The 12299-nt window shown below is 44.3% G+C and overlaps 1 long non-coding RNA gene across 1 annotated transcript in view; it reads left to right on the top strand.

Annotated features, from left to right (window-relative positions):
• Positions 1-12015, top strand: part of LOC128444979 (uncharacterized) — a 99109-nt gene extending 87094 nt beyond the window's left edge. Inside the window, exon 4 of the long non-coding RNA XR_008339227.1 lies at positions 11914-12015. This is a non-coding gene — a long non-coding RNA (uncharacterized LOC128444979). The remainder of the gene's footprint in view (positions 1-11913) is intronic.
• The last annotated feature ends 284 nt before the right edge of the window (positions 12016-12299 follow it).

Raw genomic sequence — 12299 nt, 5'->3', positions numbered from 1 at the left:
CTTTTTTTTTTACTGCAAAGAATTTTCAAGATATGTTAATTCTGTTCTTTTAATAACAACATAAACCTAAATATACACATTCCACTTTTGCGTGTATATAAATATTTATCTACAGTACGCTAACAGTGTACTGGATTTGAACTATTTAATGATGCGGCCTGTTGTTTGTAGTGTGTTTTTAGACTTAGACCTGTCAGAGTGTGATATTTCTACAGAGTCACTGTTAATGTTGATGGTAACTATCGAGCCTGAGGTGTTGATCCAGCATCGAGGACTGATTGTGGAGTTTTATGAGGCTCCTTGAATGCATAAATATTTGGCTTCTTTTTGCCTGGTAACTTTGTACTTCACCAGATTTTTTTAATGATATCTTCTGTCTACCAATTCCAGAACACTGTCTGTCTGTAATTGGCTGAAACATCGTGAGAAATGTTTATCTTATTTGCTTCACATAAGTGCACATTTGATTTAAGGCTTTGCTGACTTTAACTAAGGCAACTATATTTAAAAATGGCGACGAGGCCTTAAGCTTTTTTATGAAGACTTGGAAGTGTGAGATCCTTTGGAATCAGACCCATATGAACTGCTTAACTTTATTTATTTACACAGCTACTTTACAATCTGAATGAAAAAATAATACAAATTTGTTTACATCTGCACATTACATGAGCTTTATTTACCTTAAGTCTTAATCTCAGTGTCTTCTTGGTTAAAGAAAGGTGAAATAAAAGATCAATAAATACAATCCATGATTTGGTTTGAGCAATGCCATTGCGTTAGCTCTCGGGTACATTTACATCTGGATTTAATTTCTGTAAGTTCTGTCTGATTATAACGATGTCACTTAAGCCAAGTGGTGTAAACTTGCCAACGCCAATGTTGTCAAATACCAACAAACCTTCCAAATGGATGATAAACATACTGAGATTAAACGATTTTAAATTCAGATTCCAAACATTTTGATGAGCTCCCAGAATAATGTCTCAATATGGAACAATTTACTTTTGTGATTCAGAGGTTGTAAAATAAATAAACTGAAGAATTAAAGCAATCAGACAAACGATCGACCCTCAGATTCTGTTAAATCTGCCTTTCTGGAAGGTTTTGGCACGTTTGGATTTTGCCAAACCTTGTGTTCATCCAACATAGTTGTATCCTATCCACAGTGTATTGCTCAAAGCGTTGACAGCTGATTGTGTGTCCAAACCCAGCAATTATATGACCGTAATAGAGCTTATATGTGACATGCTTCATGGAGAGGTCAGGTTTCAGCTTTTATCGACGACGTAAAGAAAACACGCTGAAGAATGTTTCAGGCCTGAATGATTGTCAGCTCTTCCAGCAGCGTGAGGAGAAAACAGGAAGACCCCTGATGGGTTTTTTATTAGCAGGAATCACTACCAGCGCCAGAGACTCTTGTATAGAACACACACATATAATAGCCCTGTTGGATCCTGTGCTCTGATTGGTTGGGGCGTTGTCATCGCCATTCCAATGCCGTGTGGTTTAACCTCTCGAATGAATGAGGCCCGACGCTACTGTTCATATAGAGCGACCCCGACATGTAGAGCTTCTGATTACTCCAGAGATGTAGGGGCCTGAGGTGATACGGGACCCTCTGCTGTGCACTGGCAACTGTTTTACCAGTGTCTGTTACAGTGCTGGTATTATTGCACAGTGTGCTGCTGTTTGATTTGGCAAAGGTTAACCATTCGACTCCTCCGGACAATGTGTGGGATGGCTTAACACGAGAATCCATGCAGTTGCCTGACAGACAGGTGGCGCTGAAAAAAAGGAAGTTAAACAAGCAACACATGGGCAGCTATCACATCCCAGCCAAAGGGGGGGGGGGGGGGGGGGGGGCGTTGCTCTCTATGGACATGATTCAAAGACTATTGCAGAGATGCCCAGACACAATAATGGGACATTAAGAAGCGGGATGAGCTCGTGCTGCTAGCATGTCTCTGCCCTCGCCTCATTTTCGAGTGGTCAAGACACTTTAGCCCTTTTTAGCGAAGGCACTGAAAGGATTATCGCGGTGTCTCTGCAGCCAAGGGACGTCCAAAATCCCACAGTTCCTTTAAAGAGTGTTATTACATCTGTTGAGCACTTGTCTGGAGCAATGTCGGGACTTCTTTTTCAAGCGGTATGGAATTCATCACACAGCATCAATCACTCGATATCTTTATGTTTTAATTACTGTCAATAACTTCAAGTGCGGTGTAGATCTATGAACCGCGCGGCTCTGACCGCTCGGCGACTCGTGAGCTAACATCAAGGCCATCGTCTCAGAAGAAAGATGGAGGCAAATGACATTAGCCGCAGTTAATCTAATTGGCAATCATTTGTTGAAGTTAAACTCTGGGTATGTGGAAAGAAAATATTTGAAGTGATAGCCTGCTGTCTCTACTCATTTTTCATCTCAATGTCAGTGGGGGCAGAGCCAAGACACACACAGTCAGCCACTCTGCCTGACTGGATAAGAAAAACACCCTGACCTCAGCGTGCTACCAGCGTTCTCACACATCTGCAAAAGCATGTCACTTTAAAATTGTATTTTTTCCAGACAGGCAGAGGTTATGAGAAGTTATCATATGCAGAAAGCAAAGTAACTGTCCTCTTGTTTCGTGTGCTGTTCAATATCACACAAACACATGTGGTTTGTTTTGAAATAGTGCAGACGTGTTGCAGGAAAGTGCTGTTGTTTGGAGAATGGTTTACATATCTTCTTTTTTTTTGGACGGAGGTAAAATAACACAGGACGTCATATACACACACACACACACACGCACACACACACACACAACACAGATCAAGGCCTTCTTACTAACACAATCCTACAGAATGCCATGACTAGGTGGTGAAATCCCATGTAAGGAGGCAGGAGGTCATGCTTGTTCTTTTTGAGAGGATCAGTCCCAGTGTTACAGAGGCCTTACTTATGTCTTTTATATAGTGCAGACAGGTCCCCCTGGTTTTACAAGAGCCATAAGCACCGAGACTGCAGTCGTCAGCTCAACCTCTCCAGAGCTGTAGTGGGCCTCTGAGACGGGCCTGCGAAGGCCTCACAGGGCGCTGGGATCAAGAACGAGGTGATAGTTGGGTTTCCCTGATTATCACCTATTTTATTTGTCCACAAGAGCTTTGCAGGCACAAATGACAGTTTGCAGATTGTCTATTTATATTAAAAAAGCCTATGTGAAACGCCCCAATCTGCTGTGTGTGTACCAGAGACATGGAACCATCTGTGCCGGAGAAGTGGTGCGGCCACAGATCCCTTTGACATGTGTTAGTTAAACGAAGACAGAACCAAAGCATCCATATTAGATTTGGTCACTGAGTAGCAAAAGTGGCGATGTTCTCCAGAAGCCTCATTAAAGTTGAATTATGAGGTGAGAGCTCTCGGCCATAACGCCTCAGAAATGTGACGCAGCGAATAGTATTCCGTGTGAACACATTTACGTGGTGGGTTTCGGGAGGTCCTCTGAGAGACCTCTCCACCTCCACCTCCTTTGGAAAAGTGGGACAAACACTGTTGTTCATAAACAAAGTAAATATTACCATGGAAAAAGTTAAGATTTCAAAAGTTGTTCATTGGTTCAGTCTGTGTTTCTCAGTTTTCGCACACAAACAGGACGAGGTCTGTTACTGTTGACATGAAGATGATCTTTGCTTCTGTTTAAGTGTCCAATAAGCTTAATAGTGAGACAACATGCAGGAGCTAAAGCAGCTCAATGCATTTTTCCACTGTTAATTGTACTATTTACATGAATCTTTGTCTAAATGTTGCATTTCAAAAAGACCCTGACATGAGAGTTGCATCTTTTCTGTTTACACAACTTCTTCCAACAGAGTTCCGTGATGTCTTTTTGTGGCAGCATTTTATTTTCTTCAGCTGCGTCTTCCACTAAAGTATTATTTCCCCCACATTATTTTCAGCAGTGGAAATAACACAAATGTTTTCATTTTTGTGCGAGTGTTCTTCTTCAAACGTCACAGGGCGAGGCCCAGTAACTGCAGCCTGTGTTAAACTGTTTTCAGACATTAGCAAATTGGTTGCGGACGTTTTCCAGAGTTTGCGTTTAACATTTGAAGAGCAGCAGGAGATTGTCCAGGTCACGCTGGTTCACAACAACAGGAACGAATTCTCTGTAACATTCAGCATGAAGGAGGCAGGGAAGGTCGTATAGAAAGCTCTTGAATCTCATTGTCTTTCCAAGTTGACATCTTCACACAAAATCTGATTGGATTAGCTAGAACGTCAACCAGTCAGTTGGTAACGTGAGGCAGGGGGGGGGGGATGAAAGAGAACTTAGCCTGTCTGTTGTCCTGGAGCTGGAGTAACACTGTGACGTCACTAACGCCATACATTAATCCAGTCGTGTGCACGTGGTGACGGGCGGCTGAGGCCGATCGCACGCCGGCTTTATGCATAGACAGACTGATTGCATTTAACAGCCCTTAAATCATCTTAATTATGGCCTGGCGTGATGCACAGTGGCAACACACTTCACACAGCTCCGATTGTCCTCTCGCATTCTGCACACACAATCCGGGTTGATGAGCCGATTAAGTGGGATTTGACTGTTTTCCAGCTGCATTTTCCAGCTCAGTTCCTCGTCTTTGATTTCTTGCCATAGTTGCATTATAACAAAAATTGACACTCCCCGAAGAGAGCGATAGCATCCAGTAGCTTCTGCCGCACCACCTGATCGCGCTTGATAGTGAAACCGGAGACACTGATGCTATCAGCGTCTGCGGTGGGAAAAGATTTTGGCAAGTGCTGGGATGAAATGCGGTCTGGCAATAAAAAAACGTGTCCTGTCTCTCGGCTCGTCTGCTCAAAGTGCTTTGAATGAGCACACACTCCCGCATATGCACTACAATGCACACACACCCACACACACACGCACACAGTAATTGCCTGAGTCCTGGTTGATTACAGTGTGCTGAATGTGGCAGAAGTAGTAGTTGTCGGTCTTTGTCCTGCTTTGAGGCGGCGGCATCGCTGGAGTTGTGGGTGGGCTTGTGAGATTGTCGTGCTTGGCAGATAGTAATTTGGGTTCAGACTGTGGTTAGTATTGGGGTAAGGATTTATGTTATGGCTGGTGTTGGTTGGACTCGGTGGAAGTGAGTGGCTGGGAATGGTAGCTCGGGCCCCCCCTCTCTCTCCGATTGTCTTCTTCAGATCAGAGTGCTCCGTGGTTTCCTCCTCCTGTCACGATTTCCTTTATTTTCCTGATTTAGTTTATGTGCCTGGGCTCTTTCGGGGGGGAAATGAGAAGGAAAAAGACAGACAGACACACCGAGGGTAGAGAGGAGGGAACAGGACAGGGCAGGAACCAGGGAGAGCTCGTGTTTGAAGTTAAACAAAACTGGTCCGTATCCTGAGGAAGTGACTACCGCCAAAGACAGGGATAAAGAGGGACTGTTCCTCATGCTCTGTGCGTGCATGTGATTACATGTGTGTGTGTGTTTGTGTGTGTGTGTGTGATTGTACACTTGAGTGTTGATAGTTGATAATATCGCTGTCCCACAACACAACCCCCATGTTTCATCGTGCAGCGATGGCTCATTTTCACCTTCATCATGCTCCACTTAGCCCTGAGAGTAATAAATTAGGCTTTCTAAAGGTCTGCATTAACCGCTCGTCTGCTGAAAGCCCAGAGGGTTGTTTTTCTTTTCCCTGGGTCCATAAATGAGGAGTTGATTGGGTGCTAACAAGGAACACTTCATGGATTTCAGATACCATCGCTGTGCCTGAGTAATAGTGGTTCAGGGTCTCCAGAGTCATATTAGTTTGAATAATTTGAGGTGTGTGTGTGTGTGTGTGTGTGTGTGTGTGTGTGTGTGTGTGTGTGTGTGTGTGTGTGTGTGTGTGTGTGTGTGTGTGTGTGTGTGTGTGTGTGTGTGTGTGTGTGTGTGTGTGTGTGTGTGTGTGTGTGTGTGCCCGTGCATGCCTGTGTTTTATTTTGGATCTGGAGATAATTCGGCTCATCTTCACTTCTCCACAGGGATGTTTGAGGTCGAAGACTGTAATGTTAAAATTAGGTCTAGGTTAATGTAAGGGCAAGGCTCTGGGTTAAGCTTGTTTTGTCTTTGGGTTTAAGGATTGAAGGCCTGGAAATCTGATATGTCCATGGGCGTCCTCACAAGTCTAGAAAAACGTGTGTGTGTGTTTGTGTGTATGTTTTGTTCTGTTTTCTTCCTGAGGAGATCAGGGAGTTCAACGCTCTCCGGTCCGGTGAATCCTAACACGATGGATGAGTTGCAAATGTAAATGTATGCTTGTGGTTGGAGATGTATTTAGATGCATGTGTGTATGTATACAAATACTGGGGACACAGGGCGTGCAGGTATGATCTCTCCTGTAATGATTGACAGTGGTGGAACCCCCCCCCCCCCCCCCCCAGATAACACTCAGTGTAGCTGCTCAGGGCACAACACACTCAAGTGATTACACATAAGTGTAAGTGTAGTCATGGGGGGTGTGTGTATGTGTGTATGGTGCCCTCCCACCTCAGTCTAACGTAGTCTAGACTCTCTAACAGCCCTACTGTTGAATGGCTAATCAACCCAGCTGATGAAGCGGTGGGAATAAAAGAGGATACACAGGAGATCTGCGAATGGGAGACATAAAAAAAACACTCCTAAGTGAGAGCTGTGGAGAAGCCAATGAGGCATGCAGAAAACTGGCTACATTACTTATGCGCTTAAGATTATCTGTCTTGGAGTGATTATCGACTTCCCTGTAGACTTTCAGAAGGGGCTCTGTGTGGTTTGGGTACGATTTGAGTGGTGGAATCAGCGAAGTGGCCATCCAACAGGACGTGACTTTCAAACGACCAGCAAGAACATTTCTCTGACCGGATTAGGGGGACTTGGCCCCCTCGGCAGATAGCATGACATATTCGCTCCGGGCCGGCTGCCAATCAGTATTGACTCTTCTCCCTCTTGTTCTGAAAAGTCCTTTGTTTTCCCGGAGCTGCCAGACAGGCTTCATGCAGGTTTTGGAGGGCGTTCAAACCTAGGACCACATGTTGGACTGGCCGCATAAGAGGAAAATGATTTCTCCAAACCACATCTGATAGTTGCATGCACATCTGTTTGATAGCATGTGTATTGTGTTTGTGTCTATGGAAACTATACTGCGTGTTTGAGTGTATTTGTCTCCCTCCGTCCTAATTTGTCTCTATTTGTGTGTAATCATATCGGAGCTATCTTTAGTGTAACCTTCTCCTCAACATGTTTTTTTTTTTTTCCTCGCTGCAGAGGTTTTACCGCCTGTTGTGACTCACAGTCTTGGAAAGGGTGATAGATGATGTCCTCTGTGTTTAGTAATTAGGCAGCGCGGCCAAACTATTGCTCATTCATAGAAAAGTTGCTTTTCCGACACACTCTGCATGTATGAACCTCTCGGGCAAATATTTATGGGCAAAGACATTTACTCTGGCCCTGGATGACTATAATGTATTTAGTGTGTGTGTGAGTGTGTATGTCTTTTTGTTGAGGAAATAGCTTTTCTTTCTCATGTGCCCCCAGAGATTCATCTGTTTTGCTATTTGTCTGTAAGACACAAGATCCCCGCCTGATTCTCTGGCTCATCGAGAGAGCTCAGCTGCTCACAAGCTGCTTTTGGAGCAGTCACACACCTGTTTAGCTGCATGGACATGTACTTACGTCTCCCAGAATGTTTAGTACAGTGATTCAAGGAACTGACCGGTGACGGATAAACAACATTGCTATTTTCCCTCTGGCCCGCGTCTGGCTGCAGGGGCAGGAGTGCAGTCTGGTTTGACTCCGTGTTCATGATGTTGGCCGTGTGGGTTGTGTGTTTGTGTCTGGACAACAGCCGGACTTAGAGGCCTGAGCGTGATAGAGAGGTTAACCAAAGCATAGCCAGAGGGCCGGCGTCTGGGTTTGTGAACTGGAGTGTTGCGATAGTTTGTGTTATCTGGACTGAGAGCCCGAAAAGCTCACGAGATGCGGCCAAGGCCCTTGAGCGGAGCGGGGCCCGTGTGAGCTGTGAGGCTTGTTTGCATATGACAAGGGGAAGTGTCTTGAACTATTAAAAGGTGTCAGGGTGCTCCAGAAGAACATAAGTACTCAGAAAACATTAGCAAATACCCTCCTGGAACAGTTTTAGACCCCAGTCTGTTTTTGCTCAGGAACAGACATGCAGTGGCGTGAATAACTGTAGGAAGTCGAGGGCATCAGACTTTCTGAATTAAGGGGTAACCTGATACGTGTGTGTGTGCGAAGGTTCACAGAGAAAATATCGGAATAGGCTGAGGATGGAATCAGCGGTGCATTTCATCCTGTTGGTCCATGTGAGGTGCTAATGCAGCAGAAAGATCATGGCTAGATCATGCTAATGAATAACCTGTAAACCATTAAGAGCCCGTGATTCTCCAGACAGTTGTGAGTCACCAGTGGTTGATTCGAGGGTTAACAGTTACCGTTCCTCATGAGTCAAACGTTTCTTTCTTTTCTACATTCCCGTTGATAGGGGAGTAGAGTTGTTGGGAAAGTCTGTATAATCTTTCGATGTGTTCCAGCGCCGCTCGTGCCCATGATAACGAGGCATTTCGGTTTTGATGCTGCACTTGAGTGGGAATGACAGATTGCACCGGATCTGCTTGATGAGAGAGCAGAGGGAGGGTGGTGCAGAAGAACAGCCAGCCTGAATGAGGAGCGAGGCACATCTGGTGTGGCTGTTTATTTACCCGCAAGGAAGTGACAAAACAGTTTTCTTTCATCCATTGGCTTTACTGGTTTATTTGTTCAATCAATACTTTAATCTCAGCCCTCTTTCCTCGTACCACTGTTTTCCTTTTCCCATCACGTTTGCTTTTGCAGTGACTGGAGCCTAAATAAAGACGCTGTGCACACATACGGAAATAGCACACTGTAACGTTGCAGACGGTCTTTAGAGTCAAAGACATGAATCATTTTCTGGATTGATTATGCAGACGATGTATCACATGCAGGTTGCAGGGCGTGGACTTTGCAGTCGGAGGTGGATGTGCCTTTATCTTTAATGACCCTGATCCACTTCCTTAATTATGTCAGGGAGTCAGTAAATCTTTTGATCATCTAATCGTGACCAGATCTCTGTCTGGGATGTTTTTTTGGTGGGATAAGTAAGAGTTATATAAGAAGATTGATGCCACTCACACTCCTGTGCAGTAAGGTGTCAAAGCTGGGCGGGGATTAGCTTAGTTTAGCTCGAAGCAATATGAATCAGTTATCCTGACATTCTGCAAAGGTCATGAACAGGCCAAGTCAACACCTCCAAAATGTGCAAATTCATTTTGAATTGTCACATATTCAATGCCGACAGGAACACAAATGTAACAATTGTGCTGTAAAGGCTTTTCCTATTTCCGTTACGTCGTTGTAGAGATTGTTTCTCGTCTCCTTTGATCATTTCACTTGAACTATTGGCTACACTGACCCCCCCCCCCCCCCCCCCCAATACCCAGTGGTCCTGCTCTGTTTCATCTGTTATCAGTAATTCTTCAGATGCCGTGTACAAATACGCACGAAATGAACGCAGAGCACCGACAGAGGGTTTCATCATCTAACATTGAGCATGAATGAGTCTTAAGTGGTTCCAAACGCTGGAGTTCCAATCCCCAAAGAGGAAACAATATAAATGTGGGGGTCATGGGTTACTAGTCGGCTATCAAAGGCCATGCACCATTAAGGTTTATAACCTATAACACACATCCAATCATTAAGGGCCTGATATATTTTAAACCAGAAATGCATGTGGACATCAGTGCAGCCAGACTACACACATGCGGTTCTGTTTATATTCACTTGTGTGTCTGCATAGTGGGACACACCCATACTGTAGATGTGCACACGTGCAGTCGTACTTCCAGCTGCATGCGGACATCTGCTCGCACCCTCATGGACCTGGGAAGTTTTAGGTTTACTCCCACCTTACCCATTCTGATCCTATAGCCTCGTTCCAGACCTACACATGGTCACCCGCATCGAAGCGTTCAGGTCATGTACAAGAGGAGCGTTGAACCCACAAACAGAAATAACAATTCTCCAAGTAAATGTGTAAAAGTGTGTTAACTGCTCCCAGCAACCCATTTCACAGCAGCTTCTATGGGAAAGTATGAAAAGTTTTTGTCTGGGACCGTTATTGCGGCAGACATTTTGAGTTGCCATGGGGGAAAAGCAACTGTGGAACTAATAACATTAATGATGGCTCCTCTCCAATGCGGTGTCCCAGTTAGTCATGTCAGTGAGCCAGCATGGACATATCCAGGTCCCTGACACGGACACACCTTCATGAAGCACAGCCACTATTAACATTACACGTTACATCTGGGCATGTGCTGTCAAAGCATTTGCTGCTGAAAAGGCACCAAACTCACATAATCCTGTTATGGCGGAAACCAAGATGTTGGCATAATGTCTCTCCTCAACATGAAATATGAGTTTTTCAATAATAAGAGTGAATGTCATGCGAAATCCTAAATCGACCGTAACAAATGAGATAAGGAAGAGTAATTAGACTCCTCTGAACAGAGTGATCATCTCAAGCTTCTTCGCAGGATATCAGCTGAGTGAAAAACATGTGCAGCTGTTTTCACAGTGTGTTACTCCTTACATATTTGTTCCTCTCCTTTGCTTCTCGAGCACATCATGGTGCTCGACCGTGACCTCTGAGAGTCGCACACACTGTTTAGATTGAGACCAGCACTTTTGGCCTTCCCCATGCAGCCGCGCTCAAGCAGGGCATTCCCCCTGCTGGATGCATGGAGAAATGTTTATCTTCACACTCGATCATGCTAGAATCATGGTCCCAGAGCAAGAGGTTAATAAGCACAAGTTAGAAGTGATCAGCTCTACGTACACACTGTACAGAGGTGTGGAGGACATGTGTAACAATAACTGTGCAAAAGTATTAATAAGAAAACATCAAGATATTAGAGTCCATCGTTTAACCTTTTCTGCATTTGGTTATAATTCGTATGGAATCTTTGTGATGTGATACAATATGCGGCGCAGATGTTTGAAGATCGCCACTCGACCATGAACAATACATTTATTACGTCTTGCTGAGTGCGAGCATATGACTTGTATTTCGGAGAATGTATTTGAGTCTACTACAAAGAAATAAATCATGTTTTATGAAAGGCTCTTGCGATGCATTTCTGTGATTTACAGAGGAATCGTCTATCGTCTATTTATAAATCTGTACATGATTTCATATTGTTAGATATTTAAAAAAAAGCAATGTCCCATGCTTGATACAGGTTCATTCAAGCTTGGATTTACGATAGGAGATAGTTCTGCACTTGTACAACAGGCTAAACTATTTTCTATATCTTTCTTACGCTCTTATCTGGGGCAAAAATAGTATAAAATACCGGACAGGGGTTCAGAGGTTTCTCATTGATTGGACAATTAAACTTGAGCTTTTGCTCAAATTGAACCTTTCAACTTTTCATGTGTTATCTACGTCTTCTGAAATGTACGTGATAAAGATGCCTCATGAGTTGTGTCTAACCCTAACCCTTGGAAGTAATTTGAACTTGTTGCTTTTGTTGAATAGACACAGTTTGGTTTAAAGGATAAATAAGTTGTGGCTACTTTTAAGGAGTCCGTGTGGATCTGCATGATTCATGTCTGAGATAAAATACACAATACGTCTGTGTGTCCGTCTGTGCACATGTTTGTTATTGTCCTGACTCTGATCTAAGTCTGTGTGAATGTCTCCTTGCTGTCCGCATGGGTCTTAGTAAGCCTCCTGCGTTGGTGGATGATCAAATGTTTGATGTGTCTCATGGGGGGGGGGGGTTCCCCAGTGTGAGTCATTGGAATGAAAAGGGGTGTGATGCCCAATCTTAGTCAGCAATAATTGATGGAGTCTGTGATTCCCTGCAGATTTGGTGAGCTGGAGCCTATCACAGCGGATATTGGGCAGGAGGCGGGATACAGCTTCTTCACACCCACCAATGAACTGTGACTTATGTTAACAGGCAAGCCGATAAAGATTGTGGGTGAAGAAAATAAGCAGACTTGCAAGTTCCCACAGACACAGCACACACATCAATACATTACTCACAGTCGTCTCTCTGCTTTTGTTCTCTGGGTCCTTCTTTCTTTTATTCCCTTTAACTCTGCTCAGGTTGTGGCCACATGTGCGCTGGCGGAGCTTTGAACCTGTGCAGGATTAAACGTGTCTGGCTGTCTGGCTGGATTAACTGAAAACTGGGCATGGCCCTTTTGGGGCATTTGACTCTCTCCGCTCCGAAGCAGTTTTCGGAGAA

This window comes from Pleuronectes platessa, chromosome 7, assembly GCF_947347685.1.
Source record: "Pleuronectes platessa chromosome 7, fPlePla1.1, whole genome shotgun sequence".
Lineage (NCBI taxonomy): Eukaryota > Metazoa > Chordata > Actinopteri > Pleuronectiformes > Pleuronectidae > Pleuronectes > Pleuronectes platessa.
Note: the sequence above shows the minus strand (reverse complement) of the source record. Positions and strands in the feature narration are given on the sequence as shown.